Source organism: Lolium rigidum, chromosome 2, assembly GCF_022539505.1.
Source record: "Lolium rigidum isolate FL_2022 chromosome 2, APGP_CSIRO_Lrig_0.1, whole genome shotgun sequence".
NCBI lineage: Eukaryota > Viridiplantae > Streptophyta > Magnoliopsida > Poales > Poaceae > Lolium > Lolium rigidum.
The window spans coordinates 278,121,099-278,134,280 of record NC_061509.1 but is presented as its reverse complement, the minus strand read 5'-3'; positions in this window follow the sequence as shown (position 1 = coordinate 278,134,280).

Genomic DNA, 13,182 nt, shown 5'->3' with positions numbered 1-13,182 from the left:
TTTCTTGTAGTGAACCCTAGCAATAGCAATCTCAACGAGATCTCAGCCGAACTATTCGGCACCCCATTGTAACCCATTATCATCATAATCAAGAACAGACAGGTAGGACGTAAGGGTTTTACCTCATCGAGGGCCCCAAACCTGGGTAAATTGCTCTCCCCGCTTGTCTGTGAACCGATGTCTCGTGTCAGCCTGCAGGATTCCATCAACCCTAAGCCCCTATCGGAGGGCATTGGCGAGGAGTACCCTCGACATCCTATATATCTCTTGTCATTGGACAATTGATAACATATTATGTGGTAAGTCTTTGAATCATCCTCACACTTGGCTCATGTGCTTAATTGATCTATTTCTTGCGAAGAATTTGCCTTGTGGGTTAGATTCCCATGTGTCTTCCTTGCTTCTTTTGGATCTCCTTATTTCACTTGAACCTTTTTAATGTTTTGATAAACAAGGGTAGAGTGATGACCCCGCATTTGTGCAATTTGTATTCAAATGCAAAATCCTAAATAGTGTACTAATTTTTGGGGAGCTCTCCTATGTTTGTTAGAACACTCTCTTGTTTCAAGAATTTGACTATGGAAGACAAACATTTTCTTTTCAGTACTTTTGTGTCATCATGAAAAGTGTTGAGGGTTTGGTTTATTTGGAACCTTGCTTTCTTTGGGAGTTGTTTATCTCATTGCTTGTTATTTGGTTTTAGCTTCTTAAAATGAGATAATTCCTTGAGCATGTGTGTTTTGGATATCATCTTGCTCGTTGTGTTGTTTTAGTTCATTTGTTGAACTTTGGGGTCAATCTTGTGTTGATTTGATTCTTGGATTTGGGTTGGACATCCTTTTGACATGTCACACCTTTGTGAGTCATCATGTTGTATTTTGCGTTTTGTCCAATTCATATCTCCATTTGGTTCTTGAAAGTCTTGCATGCATATTTACATTATGTCTATGTTATGGCATGCTTGCTTTCGTTGATCCAATGCATAGGGAAAACTCCACCATAATCCTAAATCGGCTAAGATGTGCATGAAATTCAAATTCATAACTGTATGCACATATTTATGTGGAGTTTGTCGTATGTGTTGTAGTTGCACTAACTACTCGGACCCAATTAGTTTGGGGACCATTTTGTACTTGAGCTTTGTCTTAGGTACCTTGGAGATGCATTGGATGCTCGTCTCACTCATAAGAAAGAAGTGAAGGCCAAGTGACTATTGGAGACGAGCTATGATGTTATGGCAAACTCATATCGACTACATCGCACCATTGCATCCGGGTAACAAGTATCAATCTACTCCATGCATGCTTACCTTGTATCCAACCATGTGGATTATCTTTGGCATGGATTGTTGTATGAGAATGTTGTGCTATTGCAAACCTTTTAAATGAAACCATTTTATTGCAAATATGAGTAAGTTGAGATGAGAGCATATTTCAGGGAATATAAAAATCATGTTTATGATTCACTTAATCCCAAGTATGTCAACCTTGCAATTGAATTGCATATCTCTTCCTCAATATGCTCGCATGTGCAATAAAGCAGAATTTGCAAATTTTGATTCTTCCATTTGGTCTTTCATTGTGTGATACTTGTTTGCCTTTTTCAAAGCATCTCAACTATCTCCTTCCCTTGGTGGTTGTTGTGATGTCTTTGATGTGGTTGTGGTTGAAGTTCTTCAATATACAATAAGATAAATTTGAGCCTTTGGTTGTGCTATAAAGCAAATATCTCATTGGTATATCGTATTACTTCACCTTGGATATCTTGATCTTTTTCTCTTATATCTATCTTGTGTGTGCATGTTTCTTGATGGATAAATATCTTTGTGATGTTGTCCACTTGGAGAAACTTATATACATGAGAGATGTGTTGCGGTCAGAAACCCACCGGTGGGCAGCGACGGGCAACACAGTAGAGCCGGGAACAACTTAGGGCTGCGGCTGGCCCTGGTCCCTCCGAGCGACGGCCCGCAAAGCCTCTGGTACGCACGTCCGATGCTTTGGTGCAAGGGCGTGCCACCCGACCTATACACGGTCGGGAAGGTGATGGAGATGCCTCGCTTAGTTTCCCGCATGGCATACACGTAAACATTAAATATGAGCCTCGATCGGCTCTCGGGTTATCCCGTGAATCGGCTCAAGGAGCCGATCCACCCATGACTCGTACGAGGTGCACGAATATATGGTGGTCCCGCTTGATCAAGATAAAGCTAAAGCGATCTACGACGATTTAGGGTTTTCACCGCATAATCGGATCATCCTACTCACGATTGGGCCTCGCGGTCACGTACGGTGATCGTAAACCGGTCCTAGACAAGGCCTAAAAACCAACACGAGGTTGATCCTCGGAACATCCTGTCTAGGACTAGCAAACGCCACCCTACGCGCCGCTGGATCCTCCAACCCTTTGTAAGGCCTAACTATTGCAGATATTAAACTAATCCTTGAAGAACAAGGAGCAACCGTAACGGATCGGATCTACTAAATAATGATCAAGCGGGGTGCCGCCCCTACACCTAAGATAGGTGTAAGGGCGGCTAGATGTATAAGGGTTGCACTACGACAAGCATATGATACGAAGAACAATGCTAACCCTAACACATCTAAGATAACTACGTTGCTCGCCATCAAAAAGGCTTCGATGACGAGCAACGCATGAACAACGACATAAGCTTGTGCTGCCTAGATCGCAAGATGCAATCTAGGCAGCATGATGCTTACCGGTAGAAACCCTCGAGACGAAGGAGTTGGCGATGCGCCGAGATTGATTTGTGGTGAACGTTGGTTGTTGTTTATTTCATAAACCCTAGATACATATTTATAGTCCGTAGACTTTCTAACGTGGGAATAATCCCAACCGTGCACGAGGCAAACTCTAACTAACCGACACATAATCTACTATGTTACAGATACACGGGCACACTAGCCCAAACTTTGTATAACAGGCCGATTCACGTATTTCTTCAAATCCATCTTGATCGCGGCCCACCTCCGACTTGGTCAAATTCTGGTGATAACACATGCCCCCCTGGTTTTGGAATTGATAATTCCAAAATCACTCTGCTTTTTCTTTGTCGGGTCATGTCGTAGCAGAGCAGAACCGTCGCAGTATTCTTCATCATGATGCCTTGTCCTCTCAACTTCTCTGAAAAATTTGATAGCTTCAGCACCACTTCCTTGGAAACTGCAATGGCATTAAATCTCCATCAGGCCCCTCCTTATTTAACTGTGCCGACTGACTCGCTTTTTCATCCCCCTCCTCCGTTCTAGCTATCGGCACCGAAAAGCCCTTTTTCCCTGTAGCAATGTCTTCTTCTTCCTCCGTCTCCTCTGGCCTCTCTTTCCAATCTTCTTCCTCGAGCGAGCCGATGTCGGAGCCCGAGTGGGACTTTGACTTCATGTCAGATGGCGACATGCCCCTGACTGATGGGGAGGGCAACCTCCGGTTCCTCATTGAAGGGGAACTGGAGAGCGAAAGCGAGGATGACCTCCATTCATGGAGGAACTCCACTTCCTCCGATCAGGAGGAGGAAGAGGAAGACGAGGAGGTAGAGGAAGAAGAGGAAGAAGACGATTCCTCCTCCTCCGCTGGGTACCCGCCGGCGAAGCGCCTCCGTGCTTGGGCGGACAGTGAAGATGACGATGATGACGAAGAGGAAGAAGCTCCGGTCGAAGGCTGGGGCAGCAGTGACGAGGAGTTCTCCGGAAGTAGCGCCGGCGGCAGCTACGACGCCGACGACGAGGGCAGCGAGGATTAGTGACATAGGATCAGTAGTACGCGAGCAATCGGCTCTTCTTTTGTTCCTCTTTCCTTGAGCAATCGGCTCTTCATTGTAAAAAACCCTCCTTTATTAATGAAGAAGTATTTCCAGTCAACTCTTTTGCCGATAGTCAAAGTCAAACAATCTCCCAAAAGAGCCGATGGCATCGCACCGGTCTCTATCATAAAAACACGAGTAAGGTCGACCTAGCCGCCCCTCCAAACGGTAACCTGCGACCTCCGTCTGAGAAAGCAAACTCAGATCCCCAAATTGCCGCCTGAGCAGTTCCAACTCACGACCACCTGCATCCCAGATCTCGACCGCGCCGCCCCCAACTTCTACAGCGCATCCAATGGCGGAATCATCCAACACCAACGCCATGGCCTCTGGTCTGAAGGTAATCTTTAACCTCCTCTCGCCATTCGAATCGACATAGGATTAATAGCAAACACCTGAATTAATGTTTTATTCCGCTATTAATTTAGGTTTCAGACATCCTTCTGCCACATCCTTCTCTCGCAAATTCGATGTGCCTCGGTCCTCGTTCTTCCGAGAGTCCCGCCCTCTTAATTTCGTGCGAAGCTAACAGAATCCCCTTCGTGAATCAGAACTTAGATCTGACTTCCTGGGCTGACTGCCTGCGAGCCTGGCCTAATCCTCCTGAGGGTTGGGTGGCATGGTACAATAGAGTATCCAAAACCCATTATGCCACTTGGGAAACCATAGGGATAGCCGATGCCTTTTCATTATCATTGTCTCCCCTTGAGAAGAATGAAAATATTCTGAAAACCATCGGCTACTTCTGGTCTGATGCACTGAATTGCTTCATGTTTGGTCATGGCCCTATGACACCGACCCTGCTGGATGTGGCCATGATCACAGGCCTAGACATTGCATCCCCCAGCCCTTCTGCATTCAAACTGCCGAAAGTCCCTTTCACTCTTTCCTCTAAAAAAGAGTGTACCAACTGGGGTGCCTATCTCAATCGTTATATGAAAAACAAAGGCCCCGTGACAGAGCGAGAACACACAGCCTTCCTGAACTTCTAGTTGGAGCACTTCATATTCTGTGGCCCATCACTCGCCCCTACCAAGAACTACCTTTCCCTGGCCTATGAACTTGCTAAAGGCACCCAACTTGGCCTAGGCAAACTGTTTCTTGGAGAGGTCTATCGATCCCTTCAACTGATGTCTGTCAAACTGTTCTCTCAAAAGACGGTTAAAACTGGCGGCCCCTGGTGGTTTATTCAGTTATGGGCCCAGCTATACTTTCAGAACCAGATCCTAGACTTCCCACCGTTGACCACCTGCACCTTTCCAGATGTTAATGGAAAGGAGATCCGATGCACCAGCTATGGCCAAGCTTTGTATGGTCTCCCAGGCAGCAGGCTGATCCCTAAGGAAGCAGCAGGGTGGTTCAAGATTTTCTTCCAAGGTTTGGACAACCCCCTGTTCTTTCCTTATATTGAATCGGCGAACTTTTAAAACCCAGTCTCGTTTCGATTGGATGACTTTGCCGATGACGCCAGCACCCAGCATCTGTATTCTATCATGATTCGTCCTTGCTTCCTCCCTGTTGGCATGAGTACCTCGAACCGGATCATCAAGCCCGGTTATGAGTGTTATCAACCGGTAGTGGTAGCCCGACAGCTTGGTCTCGGGCAGGTGCCTCCACACTTCTTCTTACACCACCTGACAGCAAGTAGAGCTGAACTGCCTGACATCCTCACTGGCCAAAGGTGTTATACCTTCTTTGATGCTTTGGCCATTCCAATTCCCCACGACCTCCATTTCTCCTCCACTACCGATGGCTTCGAGACTTGGTGGTCCATGTGGAAGACCCATGTCTTCAGAAGGGCTCTAGGACCGCTGCTGAGACAACTTGATGCCGAGTATGACATTCCTGCAGACCAGGTACCATTACTTAAACATTTCTTGTAACAGCATTATGGTGATTGTCTGTAACCTGACTCCATCTCCTGGCAGCAACAAGATGGCCCGGCTCCCACGCAAGCCGATGGTTCCCCCTTCGTATTCCTCCCACCGGCACCAGTGGTCCTCTTCTGCCAGAGCTCGCCACCCCTGAAGAAAGTCATAATGCAGAGTCAGCCGATTTCACCGAAATCGGCTCCCAAGAGTAAAGCATCTTCGGGGGCAGTTGCCCCCCGAGCCTTGACTCAGGCGAGGACGGCAGTGAGGAAGGTAGCTGCCAGGAAGACCCTGAAGCGTAAAGCTCCTGCCCAAGAAAGCTTGCATGTAAGTTGGTTCATGCCCTGTCCACATTCATCCGCTTTCCCAGTCCTTTACAACACGCTCGTATTCTTTTCTACAGACTTCCACCGAAGAAACCTCCAGCGGGGCCGTAGAATCCAGCCAGGGGGACTCGAGCTCGGGCAATTCTGAGAGGTCCACCACCCAGAGCCAGACAGCTTCACCAGCGCCGGCTTCTAAGAAAAGGTCGATCCCCGAGCCTCCTGCTCCCCAAGCCCCGACCAGATCGGGGTCACGCACGAAGCGTCGATGCGTCAAAAGGGCTCGTAAAAACCCACGAGCCTCTCCATAAAGCCAGGAGGTCTCAAATGTAATTCTCTCCCCGGTCACACCTCATGCTAACCCATTGTCATTTGGATCGGCTAACCACTTCCTCCTGCAGACCGAAGAAACTTCTAGCGGAGACGTCGAGGAGGTACTGATGCCGTCCACCACCCTGGACCTAGCCACCTCGACGATCGCGGCCGACCAAGTGGCTGACCTAGCCAAGTCCACAGAAAAGCCGATCATCACTACATCGGCTGTTCCTCCTACCTTGGGAGAGGTATACCCCCTCTCCTTGGCTCTATCACTTTCTTCGTTGTATGCTAAACTCGCTTTGTTTGCCTTATCAGGGTTGTGATCTCTCGAGCTTGCTGACGTTCGATCCAGAATCCATCGAACCAACTTTTTCCAAGGCAAGTGGAGAGCCGAGTCCTAGCACGGTCCATGGTCCACTCCAGCGTCTCAAGGATTTGCTCTCTTCCTCAATGGAGACCTTGATTGAAAATTCCGAGGAAGTCAAAGGCATCCTCGAAGATATCCAGCCCCATCTCCCTATGACAATGCAAGTGAAGCTCTGGCCAGCTGTTACTCTGTCGGTCTTCAAGTCAAGGGTGCAATCGGCTCGACAAAGGATTACTCTTCACCACACCCAGCTTCCATTGAGAGCCGATATTGCGGAAAAGTGTCAACGGCTCAACGAGAAGAAGGCTGCTCTGGACGCCAAGACGGACACTTCTGCCAATCGCGCCGAACTCGAGACCCTGCGCAAGGAGCTGGAGAGCCTTGAAGAGAGGGTCAGGGTGACCAAGCAGCTTATCCAAGACAAGGAAGCCCTTATTGCCCGTTCTCAAGATGAAGCAAAAGGTCTCACAGCCGATTTGAAGACCGATCTGGCTGAAATTCGTACCCTGAGCAGTCAGCTGGTGACGGGTAAAGACGAGGACGACGAGGCTGAGATCGCTGAGGTAGATCGCATCCGTGTTGACACCCTTCACGCCCTCGGCGCGTTTCTTCAGTAGGGCCTCCAGAGACAAATGTTTCGCTGAACTTGAGAAGTCGATGAATCTGCTTCGGCTGCACTTGCTACATTTTTTTTACTGGCCGATTTTCCATCGGCTCCTAATATTTTATTGCCCATGAGTCTGTCTGCCTGATCATGTGCCCCCCGAGCCGATTCTGTCAGATTACTGCAGATATCGGCTCTGCGGTTATCGGTAGGATTATACCTGAACATCGGCTCTGCAGTCAGGACTAATGCCGATTTCCCTGAACTTGCAAGCCGACGTAAACCCATACCCCAGCCTTCCGTCACCTGTTAGATCGACGCTGAACGCAGGCGAAGCGTATGGCAAGGATACTACGGGGCGATTGCTGGAATTGCTCCCTATTCTGATTGTATTGCTCAAAAGGGGCTTACATCTCGTTGTGCCAGCCGATGTCTCATCACCGGCTTTCCTTCGTTTGAGGCGCCATACTCCCCTTTCGTGGTCGACCCTCTTCATCCAGGGTTCGTCGAACTTTTGCGGCCAGATCAGGCCGCGTCTTCCTTAGCGCGTGCAGGTATTAACTTTCAGCTTCCTCTAAACCACGCCGTCGCTGAACCCTACGTCTTTGGGAACGGCTGAGTCCATCCGGGCACCACCTTGGCCGGTGGCATCTGTCCTCTTCTTTTTCACAATTATCTTTTATCCCCTCGAGGTCTTTCTTCCCGAAAGGAGTCAGCTTGCTTGTTCTTCGGATGGGAGAGGCCCAAGCCGTCCAGTGGATACCGTGTGAGCGGGTTCCGCGAAAAGAGCCGATGAGGTCGGCTTCGAGGGTCGTTTTGACCTCGTCATACTTCTTCTTGAGCTCGTCGGTCAGATCCTCGTACGTGACTGGAGTGCCGTCCGCCATCTCAGATGTAGATGGCGATGTGGTTGATGTAGAAGATTGTCCCACCGGGCGTGCCGAATGTGTTGCGGTCGGAAACCCACCGGCGGGCAGCGACGGGCAACACAAGAGAGCCGGGAACAACTTAGGGCTGCGGCTGGCCCTGGGCCCTCCGAGCGACGGCCCGCAAAGCCTCCGGTACGCACGTCCGATGCTGGTGCAAGGGCGTGCCACCTGACCTATACCTGGTCAGGAAGGTGATGGAGATGCCTCGCTTAGTTTCCTGCATGGCATACACGTAAACATTAAATACGAGCCTCGATCGGCTCTCAGGTTATCCTGTGAATCGGCTCAAGGATCCGATCCACCCATGACTCGTACGAGGTGCACGAATATATGGTGGTCCTGCTTGATCAAGATAAAGCTAAAGCGATCTACGACGATTTAGGGTTTTCACCGCATAATCGGATCATCCTACTCACGATTGGGCCTCGCGGTCACGTACGGTGATCGTAAACCGGTCCTAGACAAGGCCTAAAAACCAACACGAGGTTGATCCTCGGAACATCCTGTCTAGGACTAGCAAACGCCACCCTACGCGCCGCTGGATCCTCCAACCCTTTGTAAGGCCTAACTATTGCAGATATTAAACTAATCCTTGAAGAACAAGGAGCAACCGTAACGGATCGGATCTACTAAATAATGATCAAGCGGGTGCCGCCCCTACACCTAAGATAGGTGTAAGGGCGGCTAGATGTATAAGGGTTGCACTACGACAAGCATATGATACGAAGAACAATGCTAACCCTAACACATCTAAGATAACTACGTTGCTCGCCATCAAAAAGGCTTCAGTACGAGCAACGCATGAACAACGACATAAGCTTGTGCTGCCTAGATCGCAAGATGCGATCTAGGCAGCATGATGCTTACCGGTAGAAACCCTCGAGACGAAGGAGTTGGCGATGCGCCGAGATTGATTTGTGGTGAACGTTGGTTGTTGTTTATTTCATAAACCCTAGATACATATTTATAGTCCGTAGACTTTCTAACGTGGGAATAATCCCAACCGTGCACGAGGCAAACTCTAACTAACCGACACATAATCTACTATGTTACAGATACACGGGCACACTAGCCCAAACTTTGTATAACAGGCCGATTCACGTATTTCTTCAAATCCATCTTGATCGCGGCCCACCTCCGACTTGGTCAAATTCTGGTGATAACAAGATGATACATATCTCTTGATATCCATCTTTGTTGGAGTCCATTCTTTTTATTCTTTTTTGAATCTTTGGTGGCTCCAAAAATAATTTAATTATGAGCGTTCATTTTATCCTATTTTCATCTACACACTCTCATATTTGGTTTTGGCACACGCTTTGATTTTATTTGCTTCTTAATAAGCTTGTGATTCTTTTTGGTTTTCATTTGATATCTTAAGTGAATCTTGTGTGTTGTATGGCTATTCTTAGCAATCTCATTCATTGAATACTATGGTGATGCTCGATGCTCATACTTGTATTAGTCTAATAATATGCTTTGTCATGCCTCCTACACATCCTTTTGGTTGAGCATTATCTTATATTGCCTCTTGCTCGATGCTCAACCATTTGTTATTCCAAGTGATGATTAATCTCTTCTATGATCGCTTGCAAATGTTTGTGTTTTAAATGGTAATGAGGGAGTGAGGATTCCATGTTGTGCACATTGTATTCAAATATAATATTATAACATGTGCAAGTACCTTGGGGAGCTTCATCATTCTATTTAAAATACTCATGTGCGGCTATCATAAATCTTTATTTCACTTGGTACCCTTTGCTTTGACTGATGTTTTGGGAGTGATGATGCCATGTTTGTGCACCTAGCTTATTATTCAATGCAAATTGTTTATCTTGTGCACAAACCTTGGGGAGCTTCCTCATATTGCTTAGAGTATCCTTCTTGATATTATCATAATATATTTCATTTGGTTCGATGGTTCACACCTTCTTATCCTCTCGCAATCTTTGATCCTCAATATAGTTGGATTCCCTCCGAGTATTCTTCATTGAATACGTGCATTCGATTTCACTCACAATATCATAAATTCACACCTTATGGAGGAACTCTCACTATATTGGCCTTCTAAACCTTTCGTCCATTTCGGCAATCGATGCCAATGGGGGAGAAGTTTGGAGGGTTTGAGGGAATTTCTTTTGATTGGTTCTTAAGCTTTTTTCCTTTCATGCTTGCATTTGTTGCTTTGCATGGTTGAATATTTAGAGGATTCTTCACTAGGCTTTAATTGCCGATATATGCAATGAAATTCAAGTTCATTCACACATGCATATATTATGTGGGAGTTTGTTCTAAATATTCAACTTGGGTTGTTTGCTAATATTCTTATTTAAAACCCTCTCAAAGAGATTTTCATCAATTACCGAAATGGGGGAGATTGAAAGGACATGGAGCCCCCATGTGTGGTTTTGGTATATTATGACAATCCCTATGGACTAATGGTTGTATTGAGAATCTATCTTAGGACGTGTCCATAGCCATATGATTGGTCTCAAGGTTGCAAGATGAATAAGATCGAGTGCAATGGAGAGGACGGATGAAGATGGTGTCGAAGAGTGATGAAGATGGTGTAGAAGATGAAGAGGGATGAAGACGGCGTAGAATATGTATGAAGACGGTGACGTGCGTAGAAGATGGATGAAGACGGTTGCGTGTATGTTGGAAGAATACGGTGGCATGTACAATGATGAAAAGGGTGAAGACGGAGCTTGCCGACTCGAGTGGAACGCGCAAGGACAAGGTTTGTGCTCGATAGGATAGTGGGTCACATCATCGGAAAGAGCTCAAACCTTGCATGCATTGCATCGTGTTTCTTGGTTGTTGTTGGTTCTTATCCATGATATGTTTTAGAGCTTGTGTTCATTCTCATGACAAGCTCTAGAACATCGGAAACAGATTCCGGATGCATCGCATGTTGCATGTTCGAGTTGGATGATATTTCTGGTTTACCATATTGAGAGGTTGCTCCTCTAAATGCATAAAAAATCATCCTCCATTTTTTCCATGTTTTCACCATGTGTGGAGGTAGTTCTTGTCGCCCTCTTTCCAGAAAAATTGGCTTCACCACATTTGGAGCTTCCTAGCTCAAGTTATGGATTTTATAGTTGCATCGTATTTGAATAAGAAAAAGGCAAAAGTGGCCGGTAGTGCCGGTTGGGCTTCCGGCCCAGTACCGGGAAGCCCTTCCAGCGTTACTAGATCCCTTGCGGTACCAGGCCAGTAGTACTGTAACCTGTACGGTACCAAGCCGGTACCGGTGTCGAGGGTACTCCTCGCCAATGCCCTCCGATAGGAGCTTAGGGTTGACGGAATCCTGTAGGCTGACACGAGACATCGGTTCACAGACAAGCGGGGAGAGCGATTTACCCAGGTTCGGGGCCCTCGATGAGGTAAAACCCTTACGTCCTACCTGTCTGTTCTTTGATTTTGAAAACAATGGGTTACAATGGGGTGCCGAATAGTTCGGCTGAGATCTAGGCGAGATTGCTGTCGCTAGGGTTACCTAGCTCTAAGCTTTTCCTGGCTAAGATTGCTAAGATTGTTCGTGTCCTTCGGCAGCCCCTCTCCTGGCCTTTATATAGGAGGCCAGGTCTCAAGAGGTCTAACCGAATACGACTAGATTTACAGTAGTTTAGATCCAATCTTTCCTTGTTCGTTTGCTTCTTGTCTTGCTCGCCAAGGAATCTTCTGGTGCGCCGACCTAGTGGCCCATCTAGCCTTCGGGTGTCTTCATGGGCCTCCAGTTGGTTAATACAGGATAGGGCAACGTCGGTTACTCGAAGGGTAATGCCCACGTCAGTAGCCCCCGAGTGTCTAGCCGAAAATAATTCGGGTAGAGACTAATGCATGTCCTCTCATGATATTCTTCTCCTTCATTATTCTTGTTCACCTTGATTTTGCTTCATCTTCTTTTTATCGGGTGCGCGTCAGCGCTCCCGATGGGAGTAGCCCCCGAGTCTAGGTACGGATGCTTGCAATCCGTGCGTAGACTCAAGTTGTACTACTCGAATACTTTCCTCTGCCGAGTTTTCCACAAGACTTCATAGGTCATCCGATATATTTTCTTTACGCAAAGGATAATGAGTAACGTTCCCAACTTTTGTTGGTTAACTGCCGATGGCAAAACAACGTTACTCTACACAGAATCAAGTCCCCGGGCATGATCCTGGAGTGCAAAAAACTTTTATTGGATGTACATCATGCGCTCCCGATGGGAGTGTCTAGGTGTAATCGCTTGAGTGCAGACTCAGTCCTTTTTCCTTCGACTGCTTATTCCGTCGAGTCTTCCTTTTATCGGGTGTGCGTCAGCGCTCCCGATGGGAGTAGCCCCCGAGTCCAGGTTCGGATGCTTGCAATCCGTGCGTGGACTCAAATGATTCATCCGATGACTTTTTATATTTCCTTCGAATGGTTCCAAATTATGACGTCATTGCTGACATGTAATTGCTGCAGGCTGATTTGACGGGTCTATCATGACGAGCTAGCCCTAGCCCTGTTCAATCAGTGTTTTTAGGGCTTGACCACTATACGCGTAACGACCGAGGTGGCTCCTCGATTTTCGCGCAATCGTGGGCGTAATGGGCCGTCAGTTCCTTCCCTTCCTCAAGCGCCTCGTGCTTATTTATTTCTTAACTTCTCCTTAAAATCTCTAAAGGCAAAATATTCTCAATCTCCTCCACAGTTCCCGCAACATCTCCTCGTTCTCCCTCTTCTTCCCTCTTTCGCCATTGTCGCGTCGCCGCCACAGTTTCAATCTTCCTCAGATCTCGCGATGGTGAAGAAGAAGAGCACCGCCGCCACCGCTAGCTCCACCAGCGGAGGCGCCGCTGCCAAGTCCTCCTCTGCTCTTCCGAAGGGGAATGCTCCGAGCGTCCCTCCCCCAGCTCCGGCGCCGCCAGCGCCGTCGAGCTCGATGGTCAAACCTGGGGACTGGGTAGCTTCAACCGTCACCAA